General features: G+C 32.7%; 1 pseudogene across 1 annotated transcript in view; it reads right to left on the bottom strand.

The window, feature by feature from the left end:
- Nucleotides 1–2,624: 2,624 nt before the first annotated feature.
- LOC143249428 (alpha-mannosidase 2-like) overlaps nt 2,625–15,308 on the bottom strand; it is a 28,272-nt pseudogene continuing 15,588 nt past the window's right edge. Inside the window, exon 3 of the transcript XR_013027778.1 lies at nt 2,625–14,831. The product of XR_013027778.1 is annotated as an alpha-mannosidase 2-like (transcript). The remainder of the gene's footprint in view (nt 14,832–15,308) is intronic.

Below are 15,308 nucleotides of genomic sequence, written 5' to 3'. Positions count from 1 at the left end.
TGGGTGGTAGAAGTGCAAACAAACCCTATTTTGGACAAAACAAAGAATAATTCTACAAAATGTTTTATCCACTTGGAGATGACAAAACCAATGTCTTTAGCACAACCATGTTAAACAGCATGAGGTCCCGGTTTCTGAGTAAAATGTAAACAGACAAGCACCATGCAATTCTACAGTGTAGTTAATACCATAAATACCATAGCGTAAAATAACATCTTGGCCAGAAGAAATCCTTCACGTTTCAATTTCCGTTGGAGGGATTAAATAGCTAGATAAAGCTGTGATTCTTTGTTCTCATCTAAATACACCTAGCCAGCTCTATATGGTGCTGAAAACTAAAAGATTTAGATGACTGTATATCTTTCTTATATTATACAAAACAGTTATTAGAAACGAACTTATTTATAATTGTAAAATATTCATTAATCTCAATTACGTAATGAGTAAATAGCGTATGGTCTATTTTTTTAAACAAAGGGTCTCTCCATCAAACAAAAGCATAGCAATGTTTCAGATGCCTAGTCAAAGAAATTCCAGTAATTATTTCTTAGAGTTGTTGCATACACAGTTGGAAAGTTGGGAATCTGTTGTATCCAAATATGCAATCCAGGTTTGTTTCATAAAGGGATGTCAAAGAGTTCATTGTGAGTTCATCAAAATTTGTTGTTTGTGACAGTATGAAAAATTTTCACATGACACACTGGTCAAGTTCACAAGTTTCTTTTGCTGTAACTATCTACCATTTTATGTTATTCATCTAGAATAGCATTTGTGTTTTCTTATGGGATAGATTGCTGTAATATCACTTGTAGTGTGCAAAGTTAGTTTTCTTTTCTAGTAGCAGTTAGGTGGCTCACCTCTTGAGGTAATGGCCTTTCTTGTATTTCATTTGAACAACCAGCCACACAAGTAGCATGGGTGAGTCTGACATTAATAATTTATGTAAGTAATGGAAGATCTATTCAGCTGGGAACAGGAGAGTCAACCAAGTTAGTCTTTTCTATGATCTGACCTGAAACGTATATAAACCTAACTCTCCAATATAAGCAACTGTCTGTTGTGATAGATAAAATACATAGATCTATCATGCTTGGTTTGAAAAATATTTTTTTTTTATTGTACACTTGCATTTGGTTTCTCTTTATTGATCATGAATTTGGTTGGTTATAAAACAATTATTTTGCAATAGATATTCAGATGAATCTCCCATTATTTAGGAGAATTGTAACTCTTAAGGGAAACCAGTTTTACTCAAAACTACCACACCTGTACCCAATGATACGAAATTTAAAATGCTGATTTTAATAAATACACAAAAAATTTGTAAATTAAGATATTTTATATCAAAAGTAAAACACATTTGTAACCCCTATCCATTTCCAGAGAATACTATGTAATTTTAAAATATCTGTTAGCAAACTGTGAATTCTGTTAAAAGATTGTACATAGTTTTATTATTTTTAAACCAATCAATCAACACACTTGGTTTTAGAAACTTGTACTTAAAACTAACCCAGCTGATCTATTCATATTTAATTACAACAGCAATTATAAAAACATGGATTTGTTTTATCTGCTACAATCTAAAATCATATTCTCTTAATAACTTATACTTTCAAAATGAGCAATACTGATAAATTATCTTGATCAATTTTCACTTTCAGATCAGTAATTACCAAACTTTTCAGTAGTTACAGACATTAAATATATTTAAAATGTAACAAAACTATCACAAGTGACAATTTTACTGTAGTAAATCAAATAAGTAGCAATTACGTATTTATATGGTTTTTGTATAATTATTGAACTGAAACCTGAAGCAAATTAACGGAATTCAGCAAAAGATAAAATACATCCATATACATAAAAAAATATTGATCTTTTTGAAAAGGTACCATAAGATATTTTTTAAAAATTATTTTATCCTGTTTTAAAATCTTGACATTTTGTATTTCTGATGGTGCAAAGTTGAATAAATGTAAACCTTTCACTAATTTTATTTATATTTTAATACAGTCACTATCAAATACCTTTACTGATATAAGTGTAAAGTTTAATTAAACAAAATATATGAACTTAAACCGATAACTACAACGCATCATTGGTCATCACAAAGGCATCTTTAATGGTGACGAATAATCAGTGATGTCAAGAAAACCCATTTGTAGAGAAAAATATACATGTAGAAATGGCTCGTTTGGGTTGAGAATTTTTTTTTTTTTTACGTAAAGGACGAACAACGTTTCGACCTTCTTTGGCCATCGTCAGGTTCACAGGTTTGATAATGACCGAAGAAGGTCGAAATGTTCACTCCATTACGTAAAACATTTTCTCAACCCAAACGAGCAGTTTCTACATATATTTTTAATGGTGATGGTTCAGTTTTCTTCAAATTCTGTTATAGTTAATATTCATGTCTTTTTTCAGCATGCTTCAAGCTACCAGTTTTAGTATAGCATAAGCTGCAACTATTTCTTGTATTTACTGATTGTTATGTACGAGGATGTTAAATATAAAAATCACTGCAAGTAAAACACTTTCAGCTTCTCATTGAATGGTTTAACATCATTAGTTCACTTTCAACCTTTTTCCCTTAAAATCAATTGAGTCAAAATTCATATCAAAGCTCAAACAGTAAGTCTCAATAAGCTTACTTTATTCTGGAGCAAGCAAACAAGTTCAAACTCTAAAAATGTTACAAAAAACAACTTTCCATTTAACAGAATTCCACGTGATCCATACCTGAATTTTTAGTATATCCAATAGTTAACACAATTATTTGTAAGGGTTTTAGCTTTCTTTTTGCTGTGAAAAGAAAGTTTTCACAGGTATTGATATAAATAATTACAAGCACTAATGCCTTTACTTTCATCATATCACTTCATTTCTTAAATATGAAGCCACCATTATTACTACACTATATGAGTAAATGGAAATGTTTTAATTATTTCTGAAAATATATTAATAACTATAAGAGGAGTCTTCTCATTTCTTAAATGCAGAGCATGCCAATTTACTACATTACTTACCCAAAAAGTCAGGTAATTCAATTGTTAAATCCAGCATACAAGACATTCAACATTATTTATAATACACACTCACGAGAAACAACCAGTATTACCACTTTTACTGTAAACTCTCTTCTCTATATAATCTAAATTTTTAATGAGGTTTGACCTAATAACCACTTCCTGACCTATTTAAGAAATGTTATTGCAGTGATAATTATAAAAAAAATATATTTTCCTAATTTTCCATTTGATTTCTTTCAAGGAGAGATGCAAGATAATCAACATAAGTTATATAACTAAATATCAGCTTTCACCAAAACACCATATCCATTGATAAAATTCAGCAAAACATCTCATAAAAGTTGTGAGAAAAATAATTAAAAAGTTCCATAGAATATTTTAAAGCAAGGATTGGATTAATATAAAATACTACATTATTTTTATTTAAGATCAACTTTTTAAAGAATTTTTACAGTATGTGAAGAGACAAAACTTGTCTAATACCTACACTTTCATCATCATAACAAACTATCTTAAGATGCTTTGTAATGAAAGTACAACCAATTTACATTTAGAATAAATAACTGTAGTTATAAGAAGTACAACTTTTCTTGCTTGGCAGTGTTTTTCTTAAAGATTGGTGAGAACTAAAAATTTCAAAAACACTTATATTTGCAAAAATTTGAAATTTTAGTGATATGGGAAAAATGGGTATAGGTCACACACAGTTTGGGAATGGAAAGTTTCAGAAACATAATAACCAGTAGAACTAATCAGGAAATAAAGTGTATTAACATGTAGTTATAAAATGAAACCACCCACTAAAGAGAGAGTTCCACCAAATGAAAATATAATACAGACTATCTGGAAGTGTTAAAGTACCATAACAGCAGTGCTAAACCTGTCTGTAAAGCTGAGTGGACATTTGTTATTGTTATCATCTTAACTTGGTAAAACAACCAATTTCATTTTAATGAGAAGTTGATCACATACCTACAAATTATCCTCAAACACATGCTATACGCATGCTTACACTAACTGCATGGATTCAATGGTATTAACATTATGAAGTTATGCACGAATACAACAGCTCCAGCTCTTTTTTGTTGTTTGTGATTTTAATGAAATATCATGAGAAATACCGACAGCATTTACTTAGAATATATACACATTATATAGATTTCTGTTGCAATCCTAAATTTGTGGTATCTCCCCATATGAAGATCAAAAATAACTTTAAAATGTTATGCAAACAAAAACTAAATGGAAACACCCATCTTCATACAAAATTCTGAAGAATTTAATTTTTATAAATGGAATTATACACTAGAGATTAAAAAAGGTAAACTAACCTCAATTTATTGTAAGATTAATCATTAACTTGATGCCTTTATTTACATAATTTGTTTGTTATTCTTTTAGTGCAAACTTACATAATGAGCTAAATGCACTCTGTCCGCTGTGAGAAATCTAACCCAAACTTTTAGCACTGTAAGTCTGTAAACTTACTGCTAACCTATTAGGAAGGGTTATGTACATGAAACTCAATACAAGGCTTGGGAGAAAAATGAAATGCTTGTTATCTTTCAGTAGCATTGCAAGAGGGAAAAAAAAAATTATAAGCCTTACAGACTTAAAACTGGTATATCAAACTCAAAGAAATTAACATAATAGCTAGGATGACATGAAATGAGTCTAAAATTTCAGTCTGTTATCTACATCTCTGCTTGAGAACCTACAGTGGGGTAAGGCTATAAAACATTAAAACCACCACAAATATTTTTATATACTTGGAATAATTAAGTAGTTAAATCATAGGAAATTGATTTCTATTTTGATAAACTAGATCTTAGTACAATTCTCACAGAAAGCAAGATACACATTGTACAGTAAATATATACATAATTACAGTAAATAAAAATAGCTAAAATTTTTTGCTCCTACAATATGTTTTCTCCTTCAGACATAAATCCACACAAAATTTATGTAGTTTAGAACTAAACAGAGTATAATTTAATAGTTAATACAGTATGTTATTTTCACAGTGAATTTTATAAAACATGTATCCTTTTATCCATATATTTATATTTACAATTCTTTTAAATTAATCCACTTAAAACTTTTTGTTCCTTAAAATTGACACAAGTAGCTTTTTCTTTTATATACCTTAAAATTTAAAGTTATATCTTCTTTGGAATCAAAACCTATACATTAATAATACATTCTCAGTCAAAGATTTGCAAGATTTTGGGATAAGAGAACATTATTTTAACTGCATATATAACAATTATAAATATCACTTATTTTTTGCAGTTGGACCAGATCACAAATTACTAGTTTTAACTAAAATTTCCAATAACAAACCAAGAAACTTTCATTCTGGCTTCACAAGTTTAAAGAATTAGACAAATACAGTAATGATTATTCTTCAGTAAAATCATTATTTTGTAGTAAATGATTCTCATTTAAGCTTTATTTGATGTCTTTGTCAAAGTACATGTACAACTTCTCACATTCACAACTTCAGTGACATACAATATATTTAAAGTATATCCTAATTTGAACATTTTCAAAATTATCTTCTCTTTCTCTGCAAACTTTCACAATCAAGTATTTAATGTTCTTACAATGATGAAGAAATATATTTTTTTCTAATTTCAAGTGGGGTGTATTCTATTGTACAAATGTATGGCAATATTACACTGCTCATGCTCTTTTATGGACCATTTTAGTATTACTCTCCAGTGGTTTCTTATTTTAGTACTCAAATTTTACTTCAAATGTATTTAATTCTATGATAACCCTAAAATTTACATTCACAAAAACCAAGCACTTGTCAGTTAAGTGGTTGCTCCCTCCTACAATAGAATACATTTAATACTTCAGTTTTTTTTTAGTCCTTAAAAATAGGTATTTAATTATGATACTGAAATTTTATCAGAATTTCTGATTTTCATATGGATATGGTTAGTTATAAATATTTTCTACAAAACCATTGTAATATATACATCTAAACACTGTAAGCCAATAAATCAACTCAACTTCATCTTAACATCCTGAGTCATTGTTAAATATAACTACAAAAGTAATCAACCCCATTGGATTTCATATTTATCAACTTGAATATCTTTTGCGGGTTAGTTCTAATAAAGAACACAATAAATTCTTAAGTATTAAAAATAAATGGGTTTCTCAGAACATGTTTTACTTGCTTATTTTAAAGGAAGGTACTTAAAGCAAACAACAACAAAAAAGTTGCCTTTTAAACAAAGTCTAAAACTGGGCATTAATCAGAAGGTATAACACTGCTCCAGTTAAACACAAATTACCATGCACCAGCTTACATTGTAATTTCCTAGCTTTTTACAATATCTTGCTGCATTTGTTAACCAACATATCTATAAATTATTTTTTGGTCAACATGCATTCTATCAAAATTATCTTAGAAACAAAAGTAAATGACTAATAGTGACTGAATGACTGACTCAAGAAATTCTTGGTATTCCCTTGTTCTGCAGTGCACAATACTTATCTGTATAATGGTCAGAGGCCTCAGACAAAAATGTCAAACAACAAGGGAACATCTCGTGAAATGTCTTCATAAGCCTCAAAAGAATAAATTTTCTTCAGTCTTATATATCTGCGAGTTTAGCATTAAAGCGTTTTGACAATAGTATACAGCTTGTATACACTATATCTGCCACCATGTGAGCATTGTGTATGTTAATTTAAGAACTTATGATTGACAGCAAAAAGAACATTGTTTAATATGTCAACACATTAACACCAACATGTACAATAATGGTAACATTTGAAAATCATGGATAATTATTTAAAATAATATTATATTCATTAAGGACAATATATACCACTAATTAAATAGTCTTCCATGATGCATTTGATAAGAGGAAATAACCCAGTTTCATGTGTAGCATAACCCCCACTTTTTTTTTTTTTATATGTGTTACATCTTTATCTTGTACAGCAAAGTTAACAACAACAATAAATTTGTGCAAAAAACAATTATCATTAGTTTGGTCTTGTAAACTCTTTTCCAACACTAAATAAAATCATCATAAAATACATGAAGTGATTTATTTTCTTCACCAGATTAACATGCAAAATAAAGTAAAGTATTAAAAAGCTACTTCAATCCACCATTTCATCAGAATAAATTAACAAATAACCTATGTTCCACGTCATTCAGGATTATGTGTATCTGATGTATGATGAGACAACACTAAATTCTCTTGACCTGTTTATCAGTAAATTTTTACACAAGAATTCTGTCATTAGTGCTTAGTAATCTGTATTTCAAGCAATAAATATCTGTATATAACTATAAGAAACCTACAGTTAATATTTTCATCACCTGATAATGTGTTTCGATAGATACTCACCTCTCTAAACCACAAAGTTCTGTTACTTGTGCACTGTGGTGGTAAGTTCCTATGTATTACAAGCCTTGAGCAAAGCTCCCACCCCTACAATGGTCAACATTGTACCATGCAAGCCTATAATATAATCATCATTGGACTATATGATAGTAATGCATCTTCTATGCATAAATTCCTCTTAAGCACTAGCACAAACACTACTCATTATTGATGAAACACAAAATGTACTGGAAGTGATGAAAAATGTGAAGAATGGTGAGTGGTAGTGCAAAGAAATGAGTACCTACTTGAAATACATTTTCAGGTAGGGAAACTGTTAACTATGCCACAAAGAGCTAGAATTTCACACTGATAGTGAAAGGACTGATGCAAAGAAATAAAAATGAGCTCTTTTCTGAAAACAGCAACAGTCATGGCAAGCCCATGGAATGTGATATTCACAAAATGAGTAACAGCATTCAGTGAAAGACCACATCCATCTCAAGCAGTGACTACCCTTTGTCCAACAAAGGTGACAGAACAAAAGAAATGGTCATTAAACACTCTTGCTGGGTGGCTAATGTGTTAATAAGATGAGTACAGTGTGGTTAGGAATACAAGTAAGGCCATTCATTATTGAAGAAATATGCGAGATACTCATTACAAATATCAGACACAAGGATTAGAGCCCCAGATTTGTGTCCTGAGGTAAACCTAAAATCCATCTAACTATACTTAACCACTGGGAATGGCCTGGTTCTTCATGTAGTGGGGGTGTCCTGTACTACATCATCAGGTAACATTCCAGCCCCACTTCCCAAAGGAGGGGTGCATTCACTCAGTCTCATACCAGAGATATTGCACCACTCAATGAGAACTTTTCATATCAGCAAATGACTGGGAAAGCATGAGCTTCTCTGTATTTCACTAGAACAAATGGGATTAGTATTTGCATAGGAGAACACCAGAGAGATGTTTGAACTATTGTCATTAGGTACAATCACTTGGGAGACAACAGACTGAATTATCACAGCAATAAGACTTCAGATTCATATCAAGTGCAAGGGCTTAACACTTTCCAACTCTACTACCTGATGTAGATTTGGGGTAAGTATTCCTTGTGAGGAGACACTGGCCATCAGGTGGGTTCCATCATCTCCATAACATAAAAACATCAATATTGGTTGAAATAAGGTGGTTGTAAAACCTGAAAAAAGGAGAAAAATAAACTCATCATTAGAGCAACTGTAAAAACTTCAGTGGCCTTTAGTCTGGAATTATGTAATAAATGAGTGGAAGTGAGGAGTGGAAAGAGCTAGAAAAACAGTAATGATAGGATATCCATGGTAGGAGAAAATCTGCTGAAAACACTAAAAGATGGATAAACCAGTCTGTTGAAAGGGTCTAAGCAAAAGAGTTAATCCACAACCAGGGCCTAAGCTTTTGATTTATGAAAGATCAACAACTGAACATAGTGGTTATGGGCTTAAAAAAGAAAGTCCTGAGCCAAGTAAACAAAGGTCTCAGTCCCAACTGCCTCCCAGATGAGTGAAGGAAGGAACAACACAAGAGGTGTCTGAATGGGTCATAATAAAAAAGACTAGAGAGACAAGACAAATATGATGACAAGTCTACAGAGTAGCCACCAGTTCAAAGACAGAGCCAGAAGAACTTTGCACCTGAAGATTAGATGCCAGAATTAGAATACCCATCCAGCACTGTGCCATACCAAAATAAGCATTGGAGAAGTATGGTCACATAATTAGTGGTCATTAAGTATAAAGCCAACATAAAGTACCACCAATGCTCATCATGAATATGAAAACTTATATATGTAAGCAGAAAGAGCTCACATACTGACTTCTCAGCCTTGGAAGGCTCCAAACAAATGAAAGTGTGTAAAGGTGGAAGAAGGAGGATTTCCAGCAATGTGAGGTTTAATAAACCACCACAAACTAGATAAGTGGAAAAAAAAAAAGAGGTCTCTGGAGAAACTTGCATTGACAGGCAAGAAATTATTGAAGGTGACAGGTTTAAGCACATCCAAGAACAATAAAAGACTTTTTAAAAAAAAGGCCCCCTAAAAAGAAATATGCATGAAATGAAGGAGACTTGATAACTCTGGTATCAAAAACTCCATGCCACAAAGAGGTAGACTGAACATGCCCCACAAGAACATTAAGAGAGATTCTCAAATACATGAAATACAGTGGGTTGAGACTGAAATGGAAAGCCTAACCAGCCACTCTGAATTATATATTTTAAGAAAAATGGAGGTCAGAAGAAATGAAACTGCAAGAGGCAGGAAGGGACCAAATTTCAATAGAATAGTTCAACAACAGGCTTCAAGAATGTAAAAATCCAAAGGATCCAATGTGAAAAAATAGTATTGTAGTCAAGTAAAAGAGGAGAATTGAGAATTTAATTTTCAATCACTATGGACAAATCCAAGGAGACAAAAGTTTGGCAGACAAATTGTGATCTAAAATTAGCCCATCCATAATCAAGGAAAGTGTTCAGAGAGTGAGTAAACTGCTCATAGGAAAATGAGGAGAATTCTAAGTCAAGTGAGACACTGTTTTTTTGGTCATTAACCTCTAACCACAATGGGAATAGTAAAATGACAGAAGTAAAACTGCAAAATGAGGAATTGTCCCATTGCATGTAAAATAGGTGAGGAAGAGGATACAGATAAAGGGGGAAAAATCCCTAGAAATCACCTATGGAACTCAATAAACTTTAGCAAAGAGAATACACCAGTGGATAAAGTGGAAAAGTAGAGTCACACAGAACCAGAGTTGAGGGTTTGATCCAGAAACAAATCATTTCCAACACCCATAGTGGCCAGCCCTCAAAGGAAAAGGCCTGTGTGTAATAACACAAGGACAAGAAACAGAACTTTTCTTTGGGTGATCCCTGGTTCCAAGGGCAAGAAATGAAAGTGAGAAAACATAACTGCTGGACAGTCATAATAACTCAAGATCCTAAAGTATAAAAAGTACTAAAAAATCACATAAAAAACATGCAAAAGAGAAGTCTTGGAGGAGACTAAAGGAGGTGAAATTCAGAAAGTAAAGTAATCTGACAGAAAACTGAGAAACAAAAAACAAGTAACTGGGACAAAATGAAAGAAACCAGAGAATAAGATGGAAAACAGGTATGTGCAAATTGACCCAATAATGCTGATAATGTCATGATGGAAAACATCCAAATGAATATTAAGCATAAGAATGAACAAAAATTTTGAACAGGCAGAAAGAAAGAGAGATCCCTGAACTGAAAATAAAAATTCAGGAGAATGGGACTCATGCAAATACAGCACCAAAGATTCAATAGAAAATTACTGGATAAAAAGAAAACAAAACACATATCAAGAGAATATAAGAAATGAAAGATAAAAGTGAGACTACTTGATCCATGATGGGAAGAGGGAGAAAAAAAAAACATAAGCAGACACAGAAACAACAGTTGTAAAACACAAGATGAAAGAAATTAAACTGAAATAACAAGAGGAGGAGGTAAGGAATCCTGGATCTAACATCAGCATAGAACCAACCATGTGGTGCACAATTACTGTAAAATATTAAAAGCTTTAAGTGATGTCAGGAAACCCAGTTAACCCACAAAACTGATGTTGTGTAGATCCTTTTCTGTAAAATCTTTAAAAATAGAATTTAATTTTGTTTTACAAGGTGGTTAAATAGGAAAAGGTACTCAATCAAAAAGAAAACACTACTCTAAAATAAAAAAAATCACCAAGATAAAGGAGCACAAGTTAACAAACCAAATGTCAATCCTGCAAAATTTGAAAGAAGCACAAGAAAATAAAAACCCAGCAGAACACTAACAGTGCCAAGAAAAATTGAGGAATTGTGTTAAACACAGTGCTCATGAGGATTACTGTCCATGGAAAATGTATCATTCATCTACTGATGAAAGTCTATAGTTTAATGATGATTACATCACAGGCTGGCCCAATACACATTTACAAGTTGCAGCCTTGTTCAAATCTTGGAGCAGCATGTATAGGAAATTAGACAGCAGTATGTTCAAGATAACAGCTTCGTGGTGCAGAGATGAGTGTGATTTCTGAACTTGTAAAATACTTGAAACAACCACATATTCACCAATTCATATACAGCATTTTAGTATTTTAAACAAAACAAAATAATGGTAACTTCAATAACAATAATTTGAAATGTGTCCAAATTATCTACTGCAGTAAGAGAACACTCCTAATTGAATATTTTTTCCTAACCCAGTACAACAATGTGTTGAACCATAAAACTTTTAAATTCTTATAGGAACAAGAAGGTAGCTTTGGTCAATATATTCTGCACAATCTATGTGAAGCAAGGCAAGAAAATGGCCAATAACGTATATAAACATCTATATACAGTTGTATACTTTGGTAACAATAAAGTGACTATTATACATTTATTTTTTAAATTTCTTCAGAATAACTACATCAAATAAAAACCAAGATTCACATTAAGTAGATCTATTGAACTTTAAACAATTAAGATTAGTATGTTTCTTGAACTGTTCAACAAACCTAACTCTATTTTCAATTCACTTCATATGGTTTCCTAGACTAACATCCAATAAACAGTGGACCATTTTGAAATACACTGTGCTACTGAGTAAAAGTAATGTTGTACGTGTGGACCTCCATTGGTTGAATTTGTATATCCGTGAGCCCGATAAATTTTCTCAATCATTCGAGTTCCTGTAAGAGAAGTTCGATAGATAGATTCCACCCGTAAATAATTTAGTTCACTTAATCTTTTCTCAGAATGGTCATGTGTGCAAAGACCAGGTATGAGAGTCCGCACATGACATGTGCACCCTTGGCGATGTAAAATCAGAAGGCTGCTGTTGGACGGTTGGCCAAAGTTGACAGCAGTTGGCAAAGTACGCAGATTGACTAAATGAATATCACAAGGAAATGGGTTCTGAACAAAAGTCAAAAATTTCTTCAAAGACTGTTTTTCACTGCCCCCAGAGGCCATTATGATAGGAGGAAAATTTAAAGTAGATGATAAGACATGACCCAAGTGACTGAGATTTGGTACTTCCCCTTCATGTTTGGCCTTCTTGCACTCTTCAAGCAGTAACCAAAAAATTAGCATTAGTTGGTTTGTTGTCCAGCACTCCCTCTCCTAGCCCACGGCTATCGTCATATCCTAGTCGACGATCAAGAACTATTTCCAACCATCCATTTTGTGAGCTTGTACAACCATGGGCACTGGATGTGAGCAAGGACAAACGAACTCTTGAATCTTCTATATAAGTAGCAGTGCTTATAGGGTAAAAGTTAGCTTCTAATGGAATATGATCATGTCTAATACGTTTGATCATCTGAAAACCATTAGAGTCGGTATAAAAAATATTACCACTAGCAAGATCACTTTCTAATCTCATAAACAACTCTAAATTATACAGTTTCAACTTGCTAAGATCAAAATTAGTTTCAATCTCTACCCCTGCACCTAAAGGTCCTTTCACATGGTAGACTCTAAAAGTAAACCTCACTGTGTTTGGATAGGTAGTAGTAAGTTCAGATACAAGATGGCCTTGGACTAACCGGATGACAGGAAATCGATCAGACATATTCAGAATTGGGTTTACTGGATTTGGCTGAAATAAATATGCTCCACTACGGAACTCCTCAGAATTATAATACAGAAAATTAAGTTTAACAGATCTCACAATGTCCTGAGATGGAAGATATAATGACTTGAGAAGTCCTGTATACTTGGAGAAAGTAGCTGATAAATATGGAGACTTCAGTGTAATGTTATCTTTCTGAGATGGCTGAAAGTTAAACAAAGTATTATGCAAAGAAGAGCCAAAAGCATCATTAACAAATACAGACACTGATGGCTCAGTATGCTTGTTTTCAGTTTTTTCTTTGGGGAAAATTATGAATGTTGACAGTGACAAAGGAAGAAGATCAGCAAGAAAAATCAACTGAAAAACTTTGTCTGTAATTTCTGCTGAGCTATTCCAAATGGGATTCACTTGAGAAGGAACTTCAATGTTTGAATAATCTACTACACGAACATGAGGGTTTTTTACTAAAATACGAACAACTTCCTGTCTGTAAACAGAAAGAGAGTTAAAAATCACAACTTTTCTTCCTTCAGGACCAGAAATTGGAAGAACAACTTTCTCAGGGAGACTATCATAATTTAAGCGTTTGTCATCAAGGATTAAATTAGGTGTTTCAGACATCAACTGAGCACTTGGATCTTGACTACTTGTTAAATTTTGAAGAAGTAAAATCTTTGCACTAGTACTAATAATATCTTTTGTTCCACGAAAACCCTTGAACAATATCTGCCCATAGTCATTCATAACCCTATGTTTCGATGTCCCTGTGATTGCATCATGATGTTGAAAAAGTCCTAATGCTTGACGAGCAATGCTTAGATGCTTGTAACTTTGATCCAAGAGTTCAAAAATCTGATTACTCCCTTTCTGCATGACAACAGCTCGAGCTAGACCATACAAAATTTCTGCACTGCGAAGCCAACTTTCGAGCTCTCTGCAAAACATTTTCCAAACTGGTCGAGTTGTGAAGTATCCAGTCCAATAGGATGGTCTACCATCAGAGTACACATCGCCATATGGAAAAAAGTCTCCTAACAGACTTGGGACTTTATCATTGTTTACTGTTTTCATACGTCGATGAACTTCTTGAAAGTATTCTCCAAGTGTTCCAAATTTTATATCTACATTGTAATCTTTATTAGCATTGATGAACTCAAAAAGATTCTTATAATTCTTGTACTGTTGGTCCCATTCCACTTCACTATTGAAACGAAAGTCATCTCCCAGCAATACAAGTGCTACATTATGAGGAAAGAGAGATCCAAGACGACCATATTGTCCTATAAGGAGCTCTGCTTTTTCTTGTATGTTTTCTTTAGTTATTTCTTCTGCCCTGGTTTCAGAAACTTCACCAGGAAGTCTTCTAAAGTCAAACATCAAACAAACTCCTTGATCTGGCCCACACGTGTGCTTAATACTGTACAAGTCAAAGGGTGACATGTGACAGAGAATATCTTCCCCCAAAGAATGATTTTGAGAAAGTATATCAAAATTTTGTTTCCACCAAAACTCCAGTTGTTGTTTTTCAGCTAAGTATTGCTTCCAAGCAAAATGTGTCCTCTGAATAAACATATTTTTTATACCAGCTGACCTCAATAAATAAGGAACTGTAGCTGAATGGCCAAATGGATCAATAGACCAGCCGCTAGATGGCACAACCCCAAAAGTAGTTCGTAACCACTGATGACCCTCAATGAGTTGATCAATCATGGAATGGTAGTGTGCAGTGGCTTCATCTGTCATTATCCAACCTCCTGTCACAATCTCCAATTGGCCACTATTAATAAGATCTTTGACTGCTTGTTGTAACTGAGGTCTGTTGATTAAGCTAAGAAAGACAGATATAAATATTTAAATATATCTCCTTTATGTGTGTGTGTGTGTGTGTGTGTGTGTATACACACACACACACAGATATGCAAAACACACATGTAATAAGCTTGCCCACATTCACACATCAACCTCTTCCTTATGTCTGTAATACATGTCCACATTTGGCTATTCAGTGCATTAACTTTTAATTATGCTATACCAAAAGATCACCATAAACTTCTAATTCTTCTTTATTCATTGACAATGAATAACTTAAATATCTGACAATAATATCAAAATTTTCCTTACATGAAAACGTGTTTCATAAGTGGTTCTCTTTCCACTACTAAAATGTTTATGTGTATGCACTAAGCCTTTGAACAAAACTCTCACCACTATACATGATAACAGTAAGAAAGAGGTAATCACAACTGTACTGACCAAAAATAAACCTGGTATGAAGTGCTGTGAATCAACGGTTTCCACACAAAGT

The sequence above is a fragment of the Tachypleus tridentatus genome, chromosome 4, assembly GCF_004210375.1.
Source record: "Tachypleus tridentatus isolate NWPU-2018 chromosome 4, ASM421037v1, whole genome shotgun sequence".
Lineage (NCBI taxonomy): Eukaryota > Metazoa > Arthropoda > Merostomata > Xiphosura > Limulidae > Tachypleus > Tachypleus tridentatus.
Note: the sequence above shows the minus strand (reverse complement) of the source record. Positions and strands in the feature narration are given on the sequence as shown.